This window comes from Aquarana catesbeiana, linkage group LG06 (assembly GCF_042186555.1).
Source record: "Aquarana catesbeiana isolate 2022-GZ linkage group LG06, ASM4218655v1, whole genome shotgun sequence".
Classification (NCBI taxonomy): domain Eukaryota; kingdom Metazoa; phylum Chordata; class Amphibia; order Anura; family Ranidae; genus Aquarana; species Aquarana catesbeiana.
The window spans coordinates 46684648-46711872 of NC_133329.1; the positions used below are offsets into that span (position 1 = coordinate 46684648).

Sequence of the window (27225 nt, forward strand, 5' to 3'; positions counted from 1 at the left end):
TCCCATCTAGGAGAGAGTGTGAGTGGAACAACTCTATCTGATTGATAGTATCCAATTAGTGGTTAATCTCTGTGCAATGGATATTTAATTTCTCTTTTTACATGTCCGGAATCTGAGTGAAGGAGCGATTAGCAGTTAAGAAGAAGTGAAAGAAGTAAAGTAACACATTTTGTTTGACACCAAGTTTATGATATTTTGTTTCAATATTATCACAATATATCTGACACTGAGGAGTCTGATTATATAACACTGATTAATTGTCTACATCTCACATGAAGGATCTTTTAGAAAAAGGAAGATATTTTGCATACTTTTGGCATATTTACATTTATTTATTTCTGGAAGTTTTAAACAGCACGGTATATATTTAATTAGTGGGACTGCTTTAGCAGTCCCACTATTGTTATTCGATTTTATTTATTAGTGGGACTGCTTTAGCAGTCCCACTATTGTTATTCGATTTTATCTATTGTTATTATTCCGTACGTTTTTTGGTTCTGCGTAACTTCTGCATACTTTCAGCTATTAAAACCATTCAACTATCAAAATGTTCGTCTCTTTTAGCTGATGTGTGCTCTTTTTCAACGTTTTTTCTACCATTTATACTTTTTAAAATATTAAGCTTTTTATCACTTTTTTTTAACATTGAAGTCAATGGGAGCATGCTTGAGAAACTTAAAATCTTCTTCCACTCCCAAAAGTTTCAGCTCCTTCATACTTTCACCTAGAGACACCAAGCAAACTTTAAAATGTTCACAAAATATTCAGCTATCTGGCTATATCTTTTCAGTTTGATATCTTTTACAGTTTTTGAGAAAAAGCTTTTTGTTTAGAGGTCATTTCAGGAAATTTTAGCCATTAATCAGAGTGTACTGTGTTTGTTTTGTTGCCATGGTTACCAAAGCTTCTGTTATACACCGGGGGGGAGGTGGCTGGAGCATCTCAGCTCTGAATACAGAGCCCGGGGGAGGGGACAGACACACCATGTACTGATTTATAATAGAGGAATATGATGGGGCAGTTTTGATAGGGTAATTCTGATGGGGCAGTTTTGATGGTGGCAATATGATGGGGCAGTTTTGATGGGGCAATTCTGATGGGGCAGTTTTGATGGTGACAATATGATGGGGCAGTTTTGATGGGGACAATTTTTATGGAGCAGTTTTAAAGGTGGCAATATGATGGGGCAGTTTTGATGGGGGCAGTTTTGATGGGGGCAGTTTTGATGGGGGGCAATATGATGGGGGCAGTTGTGATGTGGCAGTTTTGATGGTGGCAATATGACGGGGCAGTTTTGATGGGGCAATTCTGATGGGGCAGTTTTGATGGGGCAATTCTGATGGGGCAGTTTTGATGGTGGCAATATGATGGGGCAGTTTTGATAGGGCAATTCTGATGGGGCAGTTTTGATGGGGCAATTCTTATGGGGCAGTTTTGATGGGGGCAGTTTTGATGGTGGCAATATGATGGGGCAGTTTGTATGGGGCAATTCTGAGGGGCAGTTTTGATGGTGGCAATATGATGGGGCAGTTTTGATAGGGCAATTCTGATGGGGCAGTTTTGATGGGGCAATTCTGATGGGGCAGTTTTGATGGGGCAATTCTGATGGGGCAGTTTTGATGGTGGCAAAATGATGGGGCAGTTTTGATGGGGGCAATTTTTATGGAGCAGTTTTAAAGGTGGCAATATGATGGGGCAGTTTTGATGGGGGTAGTTTTGATGGTGGCAATATGATGGGGGCAGTTGTGATGGGGCAATTCTGATGGGGCAGTTTTGATGGTGGCAAGATGACGGGGCAGTTTGGATGGGGCAATTCTGATGGGGCAGTTTTGATGGGGCAATTCTGATGGGGCAGTTTTGATGGTGGCAATATGATGGGGCAGTTTTGATAGGGCAATTCTGATGGGGCAGTTTTGATGGGGCAATTCTGATGGAGCAGTTTTGATGGGGGCAGTTTTGATGGTGGCAATATGATGGGGCAATTCTGATGGGGCAGTTTTGATGGTGGCAATATGATGGGGCAGTTTTGATGGGGCAATTCTGATGGGGCAGTTTTGATGGTGGCAATATGATGGGGCAGTTTTGATGGGGCAATTCTGATGGTGGCAATATGATGGGACAATTTTGATGGAGCAATTCTGATGGGGCAGTTTTGATGGTGGCAATATGATGGGGCAGTTTTAATGGGGACAATTTTGATGGGGCAATTCTGATGGGGCAGTTTTGATGGCAGTATGATGGGGCAGTTTTAATGGTGGCCATTTTAGCAATTTAGCTATTCAGCATTCCCACGCATTTTCCCCAGGAAATGCATTTTCTAGTTTTTAATAATTTTATTCCGTACGTTTTTTGGCTCTGCGTAACTTCTGCATACTTTCAGCTATTAAAACCATTTAACTATTAAAATGTTCGTCTCTTTTAGCTGATGTGTGCTCTTTTTCGACTTTTATTCTACCATTTATACTTTTTAAAATATTAAGCTTTTTAACACTTTTTTTAACATTGAAGTCAATGGGAGCATGCTTCAGAAACTTAATATCTTCTTCCGCTCCCAAAAGTTTCAGCTCCTTCATACTTTCACCTACAGACGCCAAACAAACTTTAAAATGTTCACAAAATATTCAGCTATCTGGCTATATCTTTTCAGTTTGATATCTTTTACAGTTTTTGAGAAAAAGCTTTTTGTTTAGAGGTCATTTCAGGAAATTTTAGCCATTAATCAGAGTGTACTGTGTTTGTTTTGTTGCCATGGTTACCAAAGCTTCTGTTATACACAGGGGGGGAGGTGGCTGGAGCATCTCAGCTCTGATTACAGAGCCCGGGGGAGGGGACAGACACACCATGTACTGATTTATAATAGAGGAATATGATGGGGCAGTTTTGATGGGGCAATTCTGATGGGGCAGTTTTGATGGTGGCAATATGATGGGGCAGTTTTGATGGGGACAATTTTTATGGAGCAGTTTTAAAGGTGGCAATATGATGGGGCAGTTTTGATGGTGACAATATGATGGGGGCAGTTGTGATGGGGCAATTCTGATGGGGCAGTTTTGATGGTGGCAATATGACGGGGCAGTTTTGATTGGGCAATTCTGATGGTGGCAATATGATGGGACAATTTTGATGGAGCAATTCTGATGGGGCAGTTTTGATGGTGGCAATATGATGGGGCAGTTTTAATGGGGACAATTGTGATGGGGCAATTCTGATGGGGCAGTTTTGATGGCAGTATGATGGGGCAGTTTTGATGGCGGCCATTTTATCAATTTAGCTATTCAGCATTCCCCATGCATTTTCCCCAGGAAATGCATTTTCTAGTTTTAATTTTAATTTTATTCCGTACGTTTTTTGGCTCTGCGTAACTTCTGCATACTTTCAGCTATTAAAACCATTCAACTATCAAAATGTTCGTCTCTTTTAGCTGATGTGTGCTCTTTTTCAACTTTTTTTCTACCATTTATACTTTTTAAAATATTAAGCTTTTTATCACTTTTTTTTAACATTGAAGTCAATGGGAGCATGCTTGAAATCCTTAAATTCTTCTTCCGCTCCCAAAAGTTTCAGCTCCTTCATACTTTTACCTAGAGACACCAAACTTTAAAATGTTCACAAAATATTCAGCTATCTGGCTATATCTTTTCAGTTTGATATCTTTTACAGTTTTTGAGAAAAAGCTTTTTGTTTAGAGGTCATTTCAGGAAATTTTAGCCATTAATCAGAGTGTACTGTGTTTGTTTTGTTGCCATGGTTACCAAAGCTTCTGTTATACACAGGGGGGGAGGTGGCTGGAGCATCTCAGCTCTGAATACAGAGCCCGGGGGAGGGGACAGACACACGATGTACTGATTTATAATAGAGGAATATGATGGGGCAGTTTTGATAGGGCAATTCTGATGGGGCAGTTTTGATGGGGCAATTATGATGGGGCAGTTTTATTGGTGGCAATTCTGATGGGGCAGTTTAGATGGTGGCAATATGATGGGCAGTTTTGATAGGGCAACTCTGATGGGGCAGTTTTGATGGTGGCAATATGATGGGGCAGTTTTGATGGGGACAATTTTAATGGAGCAGTTTTAAAAGTGGCAATATGATGGGGCAGTTTTGATGGTGGCAATATGATGGGGCAGTTTTGATGGGGCAGTTTTGATGGTGGCAATATGATGGGGCAGTTTTAATGGGGACAATTCTGATGGGGCAATTCTGATGGGGCAGTTTTGATGGCGGCCATTTTAGCAATTTAGCTATTCAGCATTCCCACGCATTTTCCCCAGGAAATGCATTTTCTAGACAATTCTGATGGGGCAGTTTTGATGGTGGCAATATGATGGGCAGTTTTGATAGGGCAATTCTGATGGGGCAGTTTTCATGGTGGCAATGTGATGGGGCAGTTTTGATGGGGCAATTCTGATGGGGCAGTTTTGATGGTGGCAATATGATGGGGCAGTTTTGATGGGGACAATTTTAATGGAGCAGTTTTAAAGGTGGCAATATGATGGGGCAGTTTTGATGGGGGCAGTTTTGATGGTGGCAATATGATGGGGCAGTTTTGATTTGGCAATTCTGATGGGGCAGTTTTGATGGTGGCAATATGATGGGGCAGTTTTATTGGGGACAATTTTGATGGGGCATGTCTGATGGGGCAGTTTTGATGGCAGTATGATGGGGCAGTTTTGATAGCCGCCATTTTAGCAATTTAGCTATTAAGCATTCCCACGCATTTTCCCCAGGAAATGCATTTTCTAGTTAGTGGGAATGCTTTAGCAGTCCCACTATTGTTATTCGTTTTTTTATTTATTTTTCTTCTTATTCCGTACGTTTTTTGGTTCTGCGTAACTTCTGCATACTTTCAGCTATTAAAACCATTCAACTATTAAAATGTTCGTCTCTTTTAGCTGAGGTGTGCTCTTTTTCAACTTTTTTTCTACCATTTATACTTTTTAAAATATTAAGCTTTTTAACACTTTTTTTTAACATTGAAGTCAATGGGAGCATGCTTGAAATCCTTAAATTCTTCTACCGCTCCCAAAAGTTTCAGCTCCTTCATACTTTCACCTAGAGACACCAAACAAACTTTAAAATGTTCACAAAATATTCAGCTATCTGGCTATAGCTTTTCAGTTTGATATCTTTTATGGTTTTTGAGAAAAAGCTTTTTGTTTAGAGGTAATTTCAGGAAATTTTAGCCATTAATCAGAGTGTACTGTGTTTGTTTTGTTGCCATGGTTACCAAAGCTTCTGTTATACACAGGGGGGGAGGTGGCTGGAGCATCTCAGCTCTGATTACAGAGCCCGGGGGAGGGGATAGACACACCATGTACTGATTTATAATAGAGGAATATGATGGGGCAATTCTGATGGGGTAATTCTGATGGGGCAGTTTTGATGGTGGCAATATGATGGGGCAATTCTGATGGGGCAGTTTTGATGGGACAATTCTGATGGGGCAGTTTTGATGGTGGCAATTCTGATGGGGCAGTTTTGATGGTGGCAATATGATGGGACAGTTTTGATGGGGAAATTTTGATGGTGGCAATATGATGGGGCAGTTTTGATGGGGCAATTCTGATGGGGCAGTTTTGATGGTGGCAATATGGTGGGGCAGTTTTGATGGGGCAATTCTGATGGGGCAGTTTTGATGGGACAATTCTGATGGGGCAGTTTTGATGGTGGCAATTCTGATGGGGCAGTTTTGATGGTGGCAATATGATGGGGCAGTTTTGATAGGGCAATTCTGATGGGGCAGTTTTGATGGGGCAATTCTGATGGAGCAGTTTTGATGGGGGCAGTTTTGATGGTGGCAATATGATGGGGCAATTCTGATGGGGCAGTTTTGATGGTGGCAATATGATGGGGCAGTTTTGATGGGGCAATTCTGATGGGGCAGTTTTGATGGTGGCAATATGATGGGGCAGTTTTGATGGGGCAATTCTGATGGTGGCAATATGATGGGACAATTTTGATGGAGCAATTCTGATGGGGCAGTTTTGATGGTGGCAATATGATGGGGCAGTTTTAATGGGGACAATTTTGATGGGGCAATTCTGATGGGGCAGTTTTGATGGCAGTATGATGGGGCAGTTTTAATGGTGGCCATTTTAGCAATTTAGCTATTCAGCATTCCCACGCATTTTCCCCAGGAAATGCATTTTCTAGTTTTTAATAATTTTATTCCGTACGTTTTTTGGCTCTGCGTAACTTCTGCATACTTTCAGCTATTAAAACCATTTAACTATTAAAATGTTCGTCTCTTTTAGCTGATGTGTGCTCTTTTTCGACTTTTATTCTACCATTTATACTTTTTAAAATATTAAGCTTTTTAACACTTTTTTTAACATTGAAGTCAATGGGAGCATGCTTCAGAAACTTAATATCTTCTTCCGCTCCCAAAAGTTTCAGCTCCTTCATACTTTCACCTACAGACGCCAAACAAACTTTAAAATGTTCACAAAATATTCAGCTATCTGGCTATATCTTTTCAGTTTGATATCTTTTACAGTTTTTGAGAAAAAGCTTTTTGTTTAGAGGTCATTTCAGGAAATTTTAGCCATTAATCAGAGTGTACTGTGTTTGTTTTGTTGCCATGGTTACCAAAGCTTCTGTTATACACAGGGGGGGAGGTGGCTGGAGCATCTCAGCTCTGATTACAGAGCCCGGGGGAGGGGACAGACACACCATGTACTGATTTATAATAGAGGAATATGATGGGGCAGTTTTGATGGGGCAATTCTGATGGGGCAGTTTTGATGGTGGCAATATGATGGGGCAGTTTTGATGGGGACAATTTTTATGGAGCAGTTTTAAAGGTGGCAATATGATGGGGCAGTTTTGATGGTGACAATATGATGGGGGCAGTTGTGATGGGGCAATTCTGATGGGGCAGTTTTGATGGTGGCAATATGACGGGGCAGTTTTGATTGGGCAATTCTGATGGTGGCAATATGATGGGACAATTTTGATGGAGCAATTCTGATGGGGCAGTTTTGATGGTGGCAATATGATGGGGCAGTTTTAATGGGGACAATTGTGATGGGGCAATTCTGATGGGGCAGTTTTGATGGCAGTATGATGGGGCAGTTTTGATGGCGGCCATTTTATCAATTTAGCTATTCAGCATTCCCCATGCATTTTCCCCAGGAAATGCATTTTCTAGTTTTAATTTTAATTTTATTCCGTACGTTTTTTGGCTCTGCGTAACTTCTGCATACTTTCAGCTATTAAAACCATTCAACTATCAAAATGTTCGTCTCTTTTAGCTGATGTGTGCTCTTTTTCAACTTTTTTTCTACCATTTATACTTTTTAAAATATTAAGCTTTTTATCACTTTTTTTTAACATTGAAGTCAATGGGAGCATGCTTGAAATCCTTAAATTCTTCTTCCGCTCCCAAAAGTTTCAGCTCCTTCATACTTTTACCTAGAGACACCAAACTTTAAAATGTTCACAAAATATTCAGCTATCTGGCTATATCTTTTCAGTTTGATATCTTTTACAGTTTTTGAGAAAAAGCTTTTTGTTTAGAGGTCATTTCAGGAAATTTTAGCCATTAATCAGAGTGTACTGTGTTTGTTTTGTTGCCATGGTTACCAAAGCTTCTGTTATACACAGGGGGGGAGGTGGCTGGAGCATCTCAGCTCTGAATACAGAGCCCGGGGGAGGGGACAGACACACGATGTACTGATTTATAATAGAGGAATATGATGGGGCAGTTTTGATAGGGCAATTCTGATGGGGCAGTTTTGATGGGGCAATTATGATGGGGCAGTTTTATTGGTGGCAATTCTGATGGGGCAGTTTAGATGGTGGCAATATGATGGGCAGTTTTGATAGGGCAACTCTGATGGGGCAGTTTTGATGGTGGCAATATGATGGGGCAGTTTTGATGGGGACAATTTTAATGGAGCAGTTTTAAAAGTGGCAATATGATGGGGCAGTTTTGATGGTGGCAATATGATGGGGCAGTTTTGATGGGGCAGTTTTGATGGTGGCAATATGATGGGGCAGTTTTAATGGGGACAATTCTGATGGGGCAATTCTGATGGGGCAGTTTTGATGGCGGCCATTTTAGCAATTTAGCTATTCAGCATTCCCACGCATTTTCCCCAGGAAATGCATTTTCTAGACAATTCTGATGGGGCAGTTTTGATGGTGGCAATATGATGGGCAGTTTTGATAGGGCAATTCTGATGGGGCAGTTTTCATGGTGGCAATATGATGGGGCAGTTTTGATGGGGCAATTCTGATGGGGCAGTTTTGATGGTGGCAATATGATGGGGCAGTTTTGATGGGGACAATTTTAATGGAGCAGTTTTAAAGGTGGCAATATGATGGGGCAGTTTTGATGGGGGCAGTTTTGATGGTGGCAATATGATGGGGCAGTTTTGATTTGGCAATTCTGATGGGGCAGTTTTGATGGTGGCAATATGATGGGCAGTTTTGATAGGGCAATTCTGATGGGGCAGTTTTCATGGTGGCAATATGATGGGGCAGTTTTGATGGGGCAATTCTGATGGGGCAGTTTTGATGGTGGCAATATGATGGGGCAGTTTTGATGGGGACAATTTTAATGGAGCAGTTTTAAAGGTGGCAATATGATGGGGCAGTTTTGATGGGGGCAGTTTTGATGGTGGCAATATGATGGGGCAGTTTTGATTTGGCAATTCTGATGGGGCAGTTTTGATGGTGGCAATATGATGGGGCAGTTTTATTGGGGACAATTTTGATGGGGCATGTCTGATGGGGCAGTTTTGATGGCAGTATGATGGGGCAGGTTTGATAGCCGCCATTTTAGCAATTTAGCTATTAAGCATTCCCACGCATTTTCCCCAGGAAATGCATTTTCTAGTTAGTGGGAATGCTTTAGCAGTCCCACTATTGTTATTCGTTTTTTTATTTATTTTTCTTCTTATTCCGTACGTTTTTTGGTTCTGCGTAACTTCTGCATACTTTCAGCTATTAAAACCATTCAACTATTAAAATGTTCGTCTCTTTTAGCTGAGGTGTGCTCTTTTTCAACTTTTTTTCTACCATTTATACTTTTTAAAATATTAAGCTTTTTAACACTTTTTTTTAACATTGAAGTCAATGGGAGCATGCTTGAAATCCTTAAATTCTTCTACCGCTCCCAAAAGTTTCAGCTCCTTCATACTTTCACCTAGAGACACCAAACAAACTTTAAAATGTTCACAAAATATTCAGCTATCTGGCTATAGCTTTTCAGTTTGATATCTTTTATGGTTTTTGAGAAAAAGCTTTTTGTTTAGAGGTAATTTCAGGAAATTTTAGCCATTAATCAGAGTGTACTGTGTTTGTTTTGTTGCCATGGTTACCAAAGCTTCTGTTATACACAGGGGGGGAGGTGGCTGGAGCATCTCAGCTCTGATTACAGAGCCCGGGGGAGGGGATAGACACACCATGTACTGATTTATAATAGAGGAATATGATGGGGCAATTCTGATGGGGTAATTCTGATGGGGCAGTTTTGATGGTGGCAATATGATGGGGCAATTCTGATGGGGCAGTTTTGATGGGACAATTCTGATGGGGCAGTTTTGATGGTGGCAATTCTGATGGGGCAGTTTTGATGGTGGCAATATGATGGGACAGTTTTGATGGGGAAATTTTGATGGTGGCAATATGATGGGGCAGTTTTGATGGGGCAATTCTGATGGGGCAGTTTTGATGGTGGCAATATGGTGGGGCAGTTTTGATGGGGCAATTCTGATGGGGCAGTTTTGATGGGACAATTCTGATGGGGCAGTTTTGATGGTGGCAATTCTGATGGGGCAGTTTTGATGGTGGCAATATGATGGGGCAGTTTTGATAGGGCAATTCTGATGGGGCAGTTTTGATGGGGCAATTCTGATGGAGCAGTTTTGATGGGGGCAGTTTTGATGGTGGCAATATGATGGGGCAATTCTGATGGGGCAGTTTTGATGGTGGCAATATGATGGGGCAGTTTTGATGGGGCAATTCTGATGGGGCAGTTTTGATGGTGGCAATATGATGGGGCAGTTTTGATGGGGCAATTCTGATGGTGGCAATATGATGGGACAATTTTGATGGAGCAATTCTGATGGGGCAGTTTTGATGGTGGCAATATGATGGGGCAGTTTTAATGGGGACAATTTTGATGGGGCAATTCTGATGGGGCAGTTTTGATGGCAGTATGATGGGGCAGTTTTAATGGTGGCCATTTTAGCAATTTAGCTATTCAGCATTCCCACGCATTTTCCCCAGGAAATGCATTTTCTAGTTTTTAATAATTTTATTCCGTACGTTTTTTGGCTCTGCGTAACTTCTGCATACTTTCAGCTATTAAAACCATTTAACTATTAAAATGTTCGTCTCTTTTAGCTGATGTGTGCTCTTTTTCGACTTTTATTCTACCATTTATACTTTTTAAAATATTAAGCTTTTTAACACTTTTTTTAACATTGAAGTCAATGGGAGCATGCTTCAGAAACTTAATATCTTCTTCCGCTCCCAAAAGTTTCAGCTCCTTCATACTTTCACCTACAGACGCCAAACAAACTTTAAAATGTTCACAAAATATTCAGCTATCTGGCTATATCTTTTCAGTTTGATATCTTTTACAGTTTTTGAGAAAAAGCTTTTTGTTTAGAGGTCATTTCAGGAAATTTTAGCCATTAATCAGAGTGTACTGTGTTTGTTTTGTTGCCATGGTTACCAAAGCTTCTGTTATACACAGGGGGGGAGGTGGCTGGAGCATCTCAGCTCTGATTACAGAGCCCGGGGGAGGGGACAGACACACCATGTACTGATTTATAATAGAGGAATATGATGGGGCAGTTTTGATGGGGCAATTCTGATGGGGCAGTTTTGATGGTGGCAATATGATGGGGCAGTTTTGATGGGGACAATTTTTATGGAGCAGTTTTAAAGGTGGCAATATGATGGGGCAGTTTTGATGGTGACAATATGATGGGGGCAGTTGTGATGGGGCAATTCTGATGGGGCAGTTTTGATGGTGGCAATATGACGGGGCAGTTTTGATTGGGCAATTCTGATGGTGGCAATATGATGGGACAATTTTGATGGAGCAATTCTGATGGGGCAGTTTTGATGGTGGCAATATGATGGGGCAGTTTTAATGGGGACAATTGTGATGGGGCAATTCTGATGGGGCAGTTTTGATGGCAGTATGATGGGGCAGTTTTGATGGCGGCCATTTTATCAATTTAGCTATTCAGCATTCCCCATGCATTTTCCCCAGGAAATGCATTTTCTAGTTTTAATTTTAATTTTATTCCGTACGTTTTTTGGCTCTGCGTAACTTCTGCATACTTTCAGCTATTAAAACCATTCAACTATCAAAATGTTCGTCTCTTTTAGCTGATGTGTGCTCTTTTTCAACTTTTTTTCTACCATTTATACTTTTTAAAATATTAAGCTTTTTATCACTTTTTTTTAACATTGAAGTCAATGGGAGCATGCTTGAAATCCTTAAATTCTTCTTCCGCTCCCAAAAGTTTCAGCTCCTTCATACTTTTACCTAGAGACACCAAACTTTAAAATGTTCACAAAATATTCAGCTATCTGGCTATATCTTTTCAGTTTGATATCTTTTACAGTTTTTGAGAAAAAGCTTTTTGTTTAGAGGTCATTTCAGGAAATTTTAGCCATTAATCAGAGTGTACTGTGTTTGTTTTGTTGCCATGGTTACCAAAGCTTCTGTTATACACAGGGGGGGAGGTGGCTGGAGCATCTCAGCTCTGAATACAGAGCCCGGGGGAGGGGACAGACACACGATGTACTGATTTATAATAGAGGAATATGATGGGGCAGTTTTGATAGGGCAATTCTGATGGGGCAGTTTTGATGGGGCAATTATGATGGGGCAGTTTTATTGGTGGCAATTCTGATGGGGCAGTTTAGATGGTGGCAATATGATGGGCAGTTTTGATAGGGCAACTCTGATGGGGCAGTTTTGATGGTGGCAATATGATGGGGCAGTTTTGATGGGGACAATTTTAATGGAGCAGTTTTAAAAGTGGCAATATGATGGGGCAGTTTTGATGGTGGCAATATGATGGGGCAGTTTTGATGGGGCAGTTTTGATGGTGGCAATATGATGGGGCAGTTTTAATGGGGACAATTCTGATGGGGCAATTCTGATGGGGCAGTTTTGATGGCGGCCATTTTAGCAATTTAGCTATTCAGCATTCCCACGCATTTTCCCCAGGAAATGCATTTTCTAGACAATTCTGATGGGGCAGTTTTGATGGTGGCAATATGATGGGCAGTTTTGATAGGGCAATTCTGATGGGGCAGTTTTCATGGTGGCAATATGATGGGGCAGTTTTGATGGGGCAATTCTGATGGGGCAGTTTTGATGGTGGCAATATGATGGGGCAGTTTTGATGGGGACAATTTTAATGGAGCAGTTTTAAAGGTGGCAATATGATGGGGCAGTTTTGATGGGGGCAGTTTTGATGGTGGCAATATGATGGGGCAGTTTTGATTTGGCAATTCTGATGGGGCAGTTTTGATGGTGGCAATATGATGGGCAGTTTTGATAGGGCAATTCTGATGGGGCAGTTTTCATGGTGGCAATATGATGGGGCAGTTTTGATGGGGCAATTCTGATGGGGCAGTTTTGATGGTGGCAATATGATGGGGCAGTTTTGATGGGGACAATTTTAATGGAGCAGTTTTAAAGGTGGCAATATGATGGGGCAGTTTTGATGGGGGCAGTTTTGATGGTGGCAATATGATGGGGCAGTTTTGATTTGGCAATTCTGATGGGGCAGTTTTGATGGTGGCAATATGATGGGGCAGTTTTATTGGGGACAATTTTGATGGGGCATGTCTGATGGGGCAGTTTTGATGGCAGTATGATGGGGCAGGTTTGATAGCCGCCATTTTAGCAATTTAGCTATTAAGCATTCCCACGCATTTTCCCCAGGAAATGCATTTTCTAGTTAGTGGGAATGCTTTAGCAGTCCCACTATTGTTATTCGTTTTTTTATTTATTTTTCTTCTTATTCCGTACGTTTTTTGGTTCTGCGTAACTTCTGCATACTTTCAGCTATTAAAACCATTCAACTATTAAAATGTTCGTCTCTTTTAGCTGAGGTGTGCTCTTTTTCAACTTTTTTTCTACCATTTATACTTTTTAAAATATTAAGCTTTTTAACACTTTTTTTTAACATTGAAGTCAATGGGAGCATGCTTGAAATCCTTAAATTCTTCTACCGCTCCCAAAAGTTTCAGCTCCTTCATACTTTCACCTAGAGACACCAAACAAACTTTAAAATGTTCACAAAATATTCAGCTATCTGGCTATAGCTTTTCAGTTTGATATCTTTTATGGTTTTTGAGAAAAAGCTTTTTGTTTAGAGGTAATTTCAGGAAATTTTAGCCATTAATCAGAGTGTACTGTGTTTGTTTTGTTGCCATGGTTACCAAAGCTTCTGTTATACACAGGGGGGGAGGTGGCTGGAGCATCTCAGCTCTGATTACAGAGCCCGGGGGAGGGGATAGACACACCATGTACTGATTTATAATAGAGGAATATGATGGGGCAATTCTGATGGGGTAATTCTGATGGGGCAGTTTTGATGGTGGCAATATGATGGGGCAATTCTGATGGGGCAGTTTTGATGGGACAATTCTGATGGGGCAGTTTTGATGGTGGCAATTCTGATGGGGCAGTTTTGATGGTGGCAATATGATGGGACAGTTTTGATGGGGAAATTTTGATGGTGGCAATATGATGGGGCAGTTTTGATGGGGCAATTCTGATGGGGCAGTTTTGATGGTGGCAATATGGTGGGGCAGTTTTGATGGGGCAATTCTGATGGGGCAGTTTTGATGGGACAATTCTGATGGGGCAGTTTTGATGGTGGCAATTCTGATGGGGCAGTTTTGATGGTGGCAATATGATGGGGCAGTTTTGATAGGGCAATTCTGATGGGGCAGTTTTGATGGGGCAATTCTGATGGAGCAGTTTTGATGGGGGCAGTTTTGATGGTGGCAATATGATGGGGCAATTCTGATGGGGCAGTTTTGATGGTGGCAATATGATGGGGCAGTTTTGATGGGGCAATTCTGATGGGGCAGTTTTGATGGTGGCAATATGATGGGGCAGTTTTGATGGGGCAATTCTGATGGTGGCAATATGATGGGACAATTTTGATGGAGCAATTCTGATGGGGCAGTTTTGATGGTGGCAATATGATGGGGCAGTTTTAATGGGGACAATTTTGATGGGGCAATTCTGATGGGGCAGTTTTGATGGCAGTATGATGGGGCAGTTTTAATGGTGGCCATTTTAGCAATTTAGCTATTCAGCATTCCCACGCATTTTCCCCAGGAAATGCATTTTCTAGTTTTTAATAATTTTATTCCGTACGTTTTTTGGCTCTGCGTAACTTCTGCATACTTTCAGCTATTAAAACCATTTAACTATTAAAATGTTCGTCTCTTTTAGCTGATGTGTGCTCTTTTTCGACTTTTATTCTACCATTTATACTTTTTAAAATATTAAGCTTTTTAACACTTTTTTTAACATTGAAGTCAATGGGAGCATGCTTCAGAAACTTAATATCTTCTTCCGCTCCCAAAAGTTTCAGCTCCTTCATACTTTCACCTACAGACGCCAAACAAACTTTAAAATGTTCACAAAATATTCAGCTATCTGGCTATATCTTTTCAGTTTGATATCTTTTACAGTTTTTGAGAAAAAGCTTTTTGTTTAGAGGTCATTTCAGGAAATTTTAGCCATTAATCAGAGTGTACTGTGTTTGTTTTGTTGCCATGGTTACCAAAGCTTCTGTTATACACAGGGGGGGAGGTGGCTGGAGCATCTCAGCTCTGATTACAGAGCCCGGGGGAGGGGACAGACACACCATGTACTGATTTATAATAGAGGAATATGATGGGGCAGTTTTGATGGGGCAATTCTGATGGGGCAGTTTTGATGGTGGCAATATGATGGGGCAGTTTTGATGGGGACAATTTTTATGGAGCAGTTTTAAAGGTGGCAATATGATGGGGCAGTTTTGATGGTGACAATATGATGGGGGCAGTTGTGATGGGGCAATTCTGATGGGGCAGTTTTGATGGTGGCAATATGACGGGGCAGTTTTGATTGGGCAATTCTGATGGTGGCAATATGATGGGACAATTTTGATGGAGCAATTCTGATGGGGCAGTTTTGATGGTGGCAATATGATGGGGCAGTTTTAATGGGGACAATTGTGATGGGGCAATTCTGATGGGGCAGTTTTGATGGCAGTATGATGGGGCAGTTTTGATGGCGGCCATTTTATCAATTTAGCTATTCAGCATTCCCCATGCATTTTCCCCAGGAAATGCATTTTCTAGTTTTAATTCTAATTTTATTCCGTACGTTTTTTGGCTCTGCGTAACTTCTTCATACTTTCAGCTATTAAAACCATTCAACTATCAAAATGTTCGTCTCTTTTAGCTGATGTGTGCTCTTTTTCAACTTTTTTTCTACCATTTATACTTTTTAAAATATTAAGCTTTTTATCACTTTTTTTTAACATTGAAGTCAATGGGAGCATGCTTGAAATCCTTAAATTCTTCTTCCGCTCCCAAAAGTTTCAGCTCCTTCATACTTTTACCTAGAGACACCAAACTTTAAAATGTTCACAAAATATTCAGCTATCTGGCTATATCTTTTCAGTTTGATATCTTTTACAGTTTTTGAGAAAAAGCTTTTTGTTTAGAGGTCATTTCAGGAAATTTTAGCCATTAATCAGAGTGTACTGTGTTTGTTTTGTTGCCATGGTTACCAAAGCTTCTGTTATACACAGGGGGGGAGGTGGCTGGAGCATCTCAGCTCTGAATACAGAGCCCGGGGGAGGGGACAGACACACGATGTACTGATTTATAATAGAGGAATATGATGGGGCAGTTTTGATAGGGCAATTCTGATGGGGCAGTTTTGATGGGGCAATTATGATGGGGCAGTTTTATTGGTGGCAATTCTGATGGGGCAGTTTAGATGGTGGCAATATGATGGGCAGTTTTGATAGGGCAACTCTGATGGGGCAGTTTTGATGGTGGCAATATGATGGGGCAGTTTTGATGGGGACAATTTTAATGGAGCAGTTTTAAAAGTGGCAATATGATGGGGCAGTTTTGATGGTGGCAATATGATGGGGCAGTTTTGATGGGGCAGTTTTGATGGTGGCAATATGATGGGGCAGTTTTAATGGGGACAATTCTGATGGGGCAATTCTGATGGGGCAGTTTTGATGGCGGCCATTTTAGCAATTTAGCTATTCAGCATTCCCACGCATTTTCCCCAGGAAATGCATTTTCTAGACAATTCTGATGGGGCAGTTTTGATGGTGGCAATATGATGGGCAGTTTTGATAGGGCAATTCTGATGGGGCAGTTTTCATGGTGGCAATATGATGGGGCAGTTTTGATGGGGCAATTCTGATGGGGCAGTTTTGATGGTGGCAATATGATGGGGCAGTTTTGATGGGGACAATTTTAATGGAGCAGTTTTAAAGGTGGCAATATGATGGGGCAGTTTTGATGGGGGCAGTTTTGATGGTGGCAATATGATGGGGCAGTTTTGATTTGGCAATTCTGATGGGGCAGTTTTGATGGTGGCAATATGATGGGGCAGTTTTATTGGGGACAATTTTGATGGGGCATGTCTGATGGGGCAGTTTTGATGGCAGTATGATGGGGCAGTTTTGATAGCCGCCATTTTAGCAATTTAGCTATTAAGCATTCCCACGCATTTTCCCCAGGAAATGCATTTTCTAGTTAGTGGGAATGCTTTAGCAGTCCCACTATTGTTATTCGTTTTTTTATTTATTTTTCTTCTTATTCCGTACGTTTTTTGGTTCTGCGTAACTTCTGCATACTTTCAGCTATTAAAACCATTCAACTATTAAAATGTTCGTCTCTTTTAGCTGAGGTGTGCTCTTTTTCAACTTTTTTTCTACCATTTATACTTTTTAAAATATTAAGCTTTTTAACACTTTTTTTTAACATTGAAGTCAATGGGAGCATGCTTGAAATCCTTAAATTCTTCTACCGCTCCCAAAAGTTTCAGCTCCTTCATACTTTCACCTAGAGACACCAAACAAACTTTAAAATGTTCACAAAATATTCAGCTATCTGGCTATAGCTTTTCAGTTTGATATCTTTTATGGTTTTTGAGAAAAAGCTTTTTGTTTAGAGGTAATTTCAGGAAATTTTAGCCATTAATCAGAGTGTACTGTGTTTGTTTTGTTGCCATGGTTACCAAAGCTTCTGTTATACACAGGGGGGGAGGTGGCTGGAGCATCTCAGCTCTGATTACAGAGCCCGGGGGAGGGGATAGACACACCATGTACTGATTTATAATAGAGGAATATGATGGGGCAATTCTGATGGGGTAATTCTGATGGGGCAGTTTTGATGGTGGCAATATGATGGGGCAATTTTGATGGGGCAATTCTGATGGGGCAGTTTTGATGGGACAATTCTGATGGGGCAGTTTTGATGGTGGCAATTCTGATGGGGCAGTTTTGATGGTGGCAATATGATGGGACAGTTTTGATGGGGAAATTTTGATGGTGGCAATATGATGGGGCAGTTTTGATGGGGCAATTCTGATGGGGCAGTTTTGATGGTGGCAATATGGTGGGGCAGTTTTGATGGTGGCAATATGGTGGGGCAGTTTTGATGGGGCAATTCTGATGGGGCAGTTTTGATGGGGCAATTCTGATGGGGCAGTTTTGATGGGGCAATTCTGATGGGGCAGTTTTGATGGGGCAATTCTGATGGGGCAGTTTTGATGGTGGCAATATGATGGGGCAGTTTTGATGGCAATATGATGGGGCAGTTTTGCTGGGGGCCGTTTTAGCAATTCAGCATTCCCACGCATTTTCCCCAGGAAATGCATTTTCTAGTTATTTTTAATCATTTTTATTTTATTCCGTACGTTTTTTGGTTCTGCGTAACTTCTGCATACTTTCAGCTATTAAAACCATTCAACTATCAAAATGTTCGTCTCTTTTAGCTGATGTGTGCTCTTTTTCAACTTTTTTTCTACCATTTATACTTTTTAAAATATTAAGCTTTTTATCACTTTTTTTTAACATTGAAGTCAATGGGAGCATGCTTGAGAAACTTAAAATCTTCTTCCACTCCCAAAAGTTTCAGCTCCTTCATACTTTCACCTACAGACGCCAAACAAACTTTAAAATGTTCACAAAATATTCAGCTATCTGGCTATATCTTTTCAGTTTGATATCTTTTACAGTTTTTGAGAAAAAGCTTTTTGTTTAGAGGTCATTTCAGGAAATTTTAGCCATTAATCAGAGTGTACTGTGTTTGTTTTGTTGCCATGGTTACCAAAGCTTCTGTTATACACAGGGGGGGGGTGGTTGGAGCATCTCAGCTCTGATTACAGAGCCCGGGGGAGGGGACAGACACACCATGTACTGATTTATAATAGAGGAATATGATGGGGCATTTTTGATAGAGCAATTCTGATGGGGCAGTTTTGATGGGGCAATTATGATGGTGGCAATATGATGGTGCAGTTTTGATGGGACAATTCTGATGGGGCAGTTTTGATGGTGGCAATATGATGGGGCAGTTTTGATGGGGCAATTCTGATGGGGCAGTTTTGATGGTGGCAATATGATGGGGCAGTTTTGATGGGGACAATTTTAATGGAGCAGTTTTAAAGGTGGCAATATGATGGGGCAGTTTTGATGGGGGCAGTTTTGATGGTGGCAATATGATGGGGCAGTTTTGATGCAGCAATTCTGATGGGGCAGTTTTGATGGTGGCAATATGATGGGGCAGTTTTAATGGGGACAATTTTGATGGGGCAATTCTGATGTGGCAGTTTTGATGGCAGTATGATGGGGCAGTTTTGATGGCGGCAATATGATGGGGCAGTTTTTATGGGGCAATTCTGATGGGGCAGTTTTGATGGGGGCAGTTTTGATGGAGCAGTTTTAAAAGTGGCAATATGATGGGGCAGTTTTGATGGTGGCAATATGATGGGGCAGTTTTGATGGCAATATGATGGGGGCAGGTTTGATGGTGGTAATATGATGGGGCAATTCTGATGGGGCAGTTTTGATGGTGGCAATATGATGGGGCAGTTTTGATGGGGCAATTCTGATGGTGGCAATATGATGGGACAATTTTGATGGAGCAATTCTGATGGGGCAGTTTTGATGGTGGCAATATGATGGGGCAGTTTTAATTGGGACAATTTTGATGGGGCAATTCTGATGGGGCAGTTTTGGTGGCAGTATGATGGGGCAGTTCTGATGGCGGCCATTTTTGCAATTTAGCTATTCAGCATTCCCACGCATTTTCCCCAGGAAATGCATTTTCTAGTTCTTCTTTTTCTTCTTATTCCATACGTTTTTTGGTTCTGCGTAACTTCTGCATACTTTCAGCTATTAAAACCATTCAACTATCAAATTGTTCGTCTCTTTTAGCTGATGTGTGCTCTTTTTCAACTTTTTTTCTACCATTTGTACTTTTTAAAATATTAAGCTTTTTATCACTTTTTTTTAACATTGAAGTCTATGGGAGCATGCTTGAAATCCTTAAATTCTTCTTCCGCTCCCAAAAGTTTCAGCTCCTTCATACTTTCACCTACAGACACCAAACTTTAAAATGTTCACAAAATATTCAGCTATCTGGCTATAGCTTTTCAGTTTGATATCTTTTACAGTTTTTGAGAAAAAGCTTTTTGTTTAGAGGTAATTTCAGGAAATTTTAGCCATTAATCAGAGTGTACTGTGTTTGTTTTGTTGCCATGGTTACCAAAGCTTCTGTTATACACAGGGGGGGAGGTGGCTGGAGCATCTCAGCTCTGATTACAGAGCCCGGGGGAGGGGACAGACACACCATGTACTGATTTATAATAGAGGAATATGATGGGGCAGTTTTGATGGGGTAATTCTGATGGGGCAGTTTTGATGGTGGCAATATGATGGGGCAGTTTTGATGGGGCAATTCTGATGGGGCAGTTTTGATGGTGGCAATATGATGGGGCAGATTTGATAGGGACAATTTTTATGGAGCAGTTTTAAAGGTGGCAATATGATGGGGCAGTTTTGATGGGGGCAGTTTTGATGGTGGCAATATGACGGGGCAGTTTTGATGGGGCAATTCTGATGGGGCAGTTTTGATGGGGCAATTCTGATGGGGCAGTTTTGATGGTGGCAATATGATGGGGCAGTTTTGATGGGGCAATTCTGATGGGGCAGTTTTGATGGGGCAATTCTGATGGGGCAGTTTTGATGGGGCAATTCTGATGGGGCAGTTTTGATGGTGGCAATATGATGGGGCAGTTTTGATGGGGACAATTTTGATGGGGCAATTCTAATGGGGCAGTTTTGATGGCAATATGATGGGGGCAGTTTTGATGGTGGCAATATGATGGGGCAGTTTTGATGGTGGTAATATGATGGGGCAATTCTGATGGGGCAGTTTTGATGGTGGCAATATGATGGGGCAGTTTTGATGGGGCAATTCTGATGGGGCAGTTTTGATGGGGCAATTCTGATGGGGCAGTTTTGATGGGGGCAGTTTTGATGGGGCAATTCTGATGGGGCAGTTTTGATAGGGCAATTCTGATGGGGCAGTTTTGATGGGGGCAGTTTTGATGGTGGAAATATGATGGGGCAGTTTTGATGGGGCAATTCTGATGGGGCAGTTTTAATGGTGGCAATATGATGGGGCAGTTTTGATGGGGAAATTTTTGATGGGGCCATTCTAATGGGGCAGTTTTGATCGCAATATGATGGGGCAGTTTTGATGGTGATAATATGATGGGGCAATTTTGATGGTGGCAATATGATGGGGCAGTTTTGATGGGGCAATTCTGATGGTGGCAATATGATGGGACAATTTTGATGGAGCAATTCTGATGGGGCAGTTTTGATGGCGTCCGTTTTAGCAATTTAGCTATTCAGCATTCCCACGCATTTTCCTCAGGAAATACATTTTCTAGTTTTTAATAATTTTAATAATTTTATTCCGTACGTTTTTTGGTTCTGCGTAACTTCTGCATACTTTCAGCTATTAAAACCATTCAACTATTAAAATGTCCGTCTCTTTTAGCTGATGTGTGCTCTTTTTCAACTTTTTTTCTACCATTTATACTTTTTAAAATATTAAGCTTTTTAACACTTTTTTTTAACATTGAAGTCAATGGGAGCATGCTTGAAATTCTTAAATTCTTCTTCCTCTCCCAAAAGTTTCAGCTCCTTCATACTTTCACCTAGAGACACCAAACAAACTTTAAAATGTTCACAAAATATTCAGCTGTCTGGCTATAGCTTTTCCGTTTGATATCTTTTACAGTTTTTGAGAAAAAGCTTTTTGTTTAGAGGTCATTTCAGGAAATTTTAGCCATTAATCAGAATGTACTGTGTTTGTTTTGTTGCCATGGTTACCAAAGCTTCTGTTATACACAGGGGGGAGGTGGCTGGAGCATCTTAGCTCTGATTACAGAGCCCGGGGGAGGGGACAGACACACCATGTACTGATTTATAATAGAGGAATATGATGGGGCAGTTTTGATGGGGCAATTCTGATGGGGCAGTTTTGATGGTGGCAATATGATGGGGCAATTTTGATGGGGGCAGTTTTGATGGGGGCAATATGATGGGGGCAGTTTTGATGGGGCAATTCTGATGGGGCAGTTTTGATGGTGGCAATATGACAGGGCAGTTTTGATGGTGGCAATATGACGGGGCAGTTTTGATGGGGCAAATCTGATGGGGCAGTTTTGATGGTGGCAATATGATGGGGCAGTTTTGATGGTGGCAATATGATGGGGCAGTTTTGATGGGGCAGTTTTTATGGTGGCAATATGATGGGGCAGTTTTGATGGGGCAATTCTGATGGGGCAATTTTGATGGGGCAATTCTGATGGGGCAGTTTTGATGGTGGCAATATGATGGGGCAGTTTTGATAGGGCAATTCTGATGGGGCAGTTTTGATGGGGCAATTCTGATGGGGCAGTTTTGATGGCAATATTATGGGGGCAGTTTTGATGGTGGCAATATGATGGGGCAGTTTTGATGGTGGTAATATGATGGGGCAATTCTGATGGGGCAGTTTTGATGGTGGCAATATGATGGGGCAGTTTTGATGGGGCAATTCTGATGGTGGTAATATGATGGGACAATTTTGATGGAGCAATTCTGATGGGGCAGTTTTGATGGTGGCAATATGATGGGGCAGTTTTGATGGCAATATTATGGGGGCAGTTTTGATGGTGGCAATATGATGGGGCAATTCTGATGGGGCAGTTTTGATGGTGGCAATATGATGGGGCAGTTTTGATGGGGCAATTCTGATGGTGGTAATATGATGGGACAATTTTGATGGAGCAATTCTGATGGGGCAGTTTTGATGGTGGCAATATGATGGGGCAGTTTTAATGGGGACAATTTTGATGGGGCAATTCTGATGGGGCAGTTTTGATGGCTGTATGATGGGGCAGTTTTGATGGCGGCCGTTTTAGCAATTTAGCTATTCAGCATTCCCACGCATTTTCCCAAGGAAATGCATTTTCTAGTTAGATATATTTTATTTTATTTATTTTGTTTAAGAGCACATGCACATTTTTAATAAGTCTTATCACTAATGCATTTTATGAGCAAATTACATGTATAATGGTGGAATCATATTTTTTCATTTTATAATAATTTTGTAAAAATTTGCAGATTAGGAATATTTGGAGGTAATTTTAGGAGTATATTTTTACCTTTCACTATTTTAATGGGCATATGAGGACAATATAAGCGCAACTGACCACTTTATTATTCATTGATCTATCACTTATTTAGTTGCAGCTATATTATTTGGTCATCTCATATTAACCATTTAGTCTCCATAGCAGTAACTTTTAACCACGTCAGCGCTTGAGCCTTTTATATACCATGCAAATTAGTCTTTAAAATTAGCACTTTTTATTTAGAACGTTCGAGTCCCATAGACGTCAATGGGGTTCTAACTTTCGTGCATATTTTCGGTCCGTTCGCAGGTTCTGCTGTGAACTGAACCGGGGGGTATTGGGCTCATCCCTACTCCTGGAGAGTGTTCTTGATCTGGCTAACTGTTGTGAAGGGTGTTTTTTTCACTAGGGTAATAATTCGTCATTCACCACAGTTGTTTTCCGTGGTCTTCCGGGTCTTTTGGTGTTGCTGAGCTCACCAGTAGGGATGAGCTTCGAGTTCGAGTCGAACTCATGTTCGACTTGAACATTGGCTTTTCGCAAGTTCGCCGAACAGCGAACAATTTGGGGTGTTCGCGGCAAATTTGAATGCCGCGGAACACCCTTTAAAAGTCTATGGGAGAAATCAAAAGTGCTAATTTTAAAGGCTTATATGCAAGTTATTGTCATAAAAAGTCTTTGGGGACCCGGGTCCTGCCCCAGGGGACATGGATCAATGCAAAAAAAAGTTTTAAAAACGGCCGTTTTTTCAGGAGCAGTGATTTTAATAATGCTTAAAGTGAAACAATAAAAGTGTAATATCCCTTTAAATTTCGTAGCTGGGGGGTGTCTATAGTATGCCTGTAAAGGGGCGCATGTTTCCCGTGTTTAGAACAGTCTGACAGCAAAATGACATTTGGAAGGAAAAAACCCATTTAAAACTACTTGCGGCTATTGCATTGCCGGTCCGACAATACACATAGAAGTTCATTGATAAAAACGGCATGGGAATTCCCCACAGGGGAACCCCAAACCAAAATTAAAAAAAAAAAAAGACGTGGGAGTCCCCCTAAATTCCATACCAGGCCCTTCAGATCTGGTATGGATATTAAGGGGAACCCCGGCCAAAATTAAAAAAAAAATGACGTGGGGTTCCCCCTAAATTCCATACCAGACCCTTCAGGTCTGGTATGGATTTTAAGGGGAACCCCGTGCCAAAAAAAAACACGTTGTGGGGTCCCCCCAAAAATCCATACCAGACTCTTATCCGAGCACGCAACCTGGCAGGCTGCAGGAAAAGAGGGGGGGACGAGAGTGTGGCCCCCCTCCTGAACCGTACCAGGCCACATGCCCTCAACATTGGGAGGGTGCTTTGGGGTAGCCCCCCAAAACACCTTGTCCCCATGTTGATGAGGCCAGGGGCCTCATCCCCACAACCCTGGCCGGTGGTTGTGGGGGTCTGCGGGCGGGGGGCTTATCAGAATCTGGAAGCCCCTTTAACAAGGGGACCCCCAGATCCCGGCCCCCCCCTGTGTGAAATGGTAAGGGGGTACTTACCCCTACCATTTCACTAAAAAACTGTCAAAAATTTTAAAAATGACAAGAGACAGTTTTTGACAATTCCTTTATTTAAATGCTTCTTCTTTCTTCTATCTTCCTTCATCTTCTTCTTCTGGTTCTTCTGGCTCTTCTGGTGCTTCCTCCGGCGTTCTTGTCCAGCATCTCCTCCGCGGCGTCTTCTATCTTCTTCTCCTCAGGCCGCTCCGCATCCATGGCATGGGGGGAGGCTCCCGCTCTTCTCTTCTTCTTTTCTTCTCTTCTTTTCTTCTTTATTTTCTTCTCCGGGCTGCTCCGCACCCATGCTGGCATGGAGGGAGGCTCCCGCTGTATAACGGCATCTCCTCGTCTGACGGTTCTTAAATAATGGGGGGCGAGGTCACCCGGTGACCCCGCCCCCCTCTGACGCATGGTGACTTGATGGGATTTCCCTGTGACGTCACGGGGAATGCCACAGGGAAGTTCCATCATGTCCTGTGCGTCAGAGGGGGGCGGGGTCACCAGGTGGCCCTGCACCCCGTTATTTAAGAACTGTCAGACGAGGAGACGCCGTCACACAGCGGGAGTCTCCCTCCATGCCAGCATGGATGCGGAGCGGCCCAGAGAAGAAAATGAAGAAGAGAAGAAGGAAGAAGAGAAGAAGATGAAGAAGAAGATGAAGAGAAGAGCGGGAGCCTCCCCCCATGCCATGGGTGCGGAGCGGCCCGAGGAGAAGAAGATAGAAGACGCCGCGGAGGAGATGCTGGATGAGAACGCCAGAGGAAGAACCAGAAGAACCAGAAGATGAAGGAAGATAAAAGAAGCATTTAAATAAAGGAATTGTCAAAAACTGTCTCTTGTCATTTTTAACATTTTTGACAGTTTTTTTAGTGAAATGGTAGGGGTAAGTACCCCCTTACCATTTCACACGGGGGGGCCAGGATCTGGGGGTACCCTTGTTAAAGGGGGCTTCCAGATTCCGATAAGCCCCCCGCCCGCAGACCCCCACAACCACCGGCCAGGGTTGTGGGGATGAGGCCCTTATCCTCATCAACATGGGGACAAGGTGTTTTGGGGGGCTACCCCAAAGCACCCTCCCAATGTTGAGGGCATGTGTCCTGGTACGGTTCAGGAGGGGAGGCCGCACTCTCGTCCCCCCTCTTTTCCTGCGGCCTGCCAGGTTGCATGCTCGGATAAGGGTCTGGTATGGATTTTTGGGGGGACCCCATGCCGTTTTTTTTTTTTTGGTGCGGGGTTCTCCTTAAAATCCATACCAGACCTGAAGGGTCTGGTATGGAATTTAGGGGGAACCCCACGCAATGCAATAGCCGCGAGTAGTTTTAAATGGGTTTTTTCCTTCGAAATGTCGTTTTGCTGTCAGACTGTTCTAAACACGGGAAACATGCGCCCCTTTACAGGCATACTATAGACACCCCCCAGCTACGAAATTTAAAGGGATATTACACTTTTATTGTTTGACTTTAAGCATTATTAAAATCACTGCTCCTGAAAAAACGGCCGTTTTTAAAACTTTTTTTGCATTGATCCATGTCCCCTGGGGCAGGACCCGTGTCCCCAAACACTTTTTATGACAATAACTTGCCTATAAGCCTTTAAAATTAGCACTTTTGATTATTCATGTTCGTGTCCCATAGACTTTAACGGTGTTCACGTGTTCGAACTAACTTTTTTCCTGTTCGCATGTTCTGGTGCGAACCGAACAGGGGGGTGTTCGGATCATCCCTACTCACCAGTGCGTTGTTTCTTTTTAAGGATGTTCCAAACAGTTGATTTGGCCACACCTAATGTTTTTGCTATTTCTCTGATGAGTTTGTTTTGTTTTTTCAGCCTAATGATGGCTTGCTTCACTGATAGTGACAGCTCTTTGGATCTCATATTGAGAGTTGACAGCAACAGATTCCAAATGCAAATAGCACACTTGAATTGAACTCTGGACCTTTTATCTGCTCCTTGTAATTGTGATAATGAGGGAATAACACTCACCTGGCCATGGAACAGCCGAGCAGCCAATTGTCCCATTACTTTTGGTCCCTTAAAAAGTGGGAGGCACATATACAAACTGTTTTAATTCCTACACCGTTCACCTGATTTGGATGTAAATGCCCTCAAATTAAAGCTGAAAGTCTGCAGTTAAAGCACATCTTGTTCGTTTCATTTCAAATCCATTGTGGTGGTGTATAGAGCCAAAAAGATTAGAATTGTGTCAATGTCCCAATATTTATGGACCTGACTGTATGTCCGGATTACCATCGAGATGACCAAGGACCATAAGTTCCCCGATCATCTCTGTGGTCTAGGAAACTGGAAGCGATGAGGACTTAGTCATTTCCGGTTTCGCTCTGATGTAAAGCTGTTGCTGGCTTATGAAAGCATCTGATCAAACCGATCTCAGTTTGATCAGATGCTTTTAAGGGCAGAGGAGAGATCTGGTCTAATAGACCACAAATGTCTTAGGAAAGATAAAACTGTCACTGCTCATGCTATTACAAGGGATGTTGTCCATTCCTTGTGATAGCAATAAAAGTGATAAAGGCAAAGGCGATCATATACATAGGTCCTGCAAGCATATGTTAACGGTGTTAGCACCACACATGTGAGGTATCACCACAAATGCTGTAGTGAGAGCAAATTTGTAGTACCAGACTCTAAACTGGTAACCTGTAAAGGCTTTTAAAGCGTCACCTATGGAGATTTTTAGGTACCGTAGTTTGTTGCTCTTCCACAGGCGTGACATGTTAGTTATCCATTTACATAATATTTTATATTTTAACAAACAATTGGGTGTTTTTGTGCATTAAAATTCATTAAAGTGTTTTTTCTTTTAAATTGTGTTTGAAAAACCACTGCACAAATATCATGTGACATACAAAATTGCAACACCCTTAATTTTATTCTCTAGGGCCTTTGCTTTAAAACTATATACAATGTTTGGTGTTCTAAGTAATTTTCTAGCAAAAAGCTTACATTTGTAT

General features: G+C 41.8%; 1 protein-coding gene across 6 annotated transcripts in view; it reads right to left on the minus strand.

Moving 5' to 3' along the window:
- Positions 1–27225, minus strand: part of LOC141148368 (uncharacterized) — a 442230-nt gene that overhangs the window by 166866 nt on the left and 248139 nt on the right. The window lies entirely within an intron of this gene.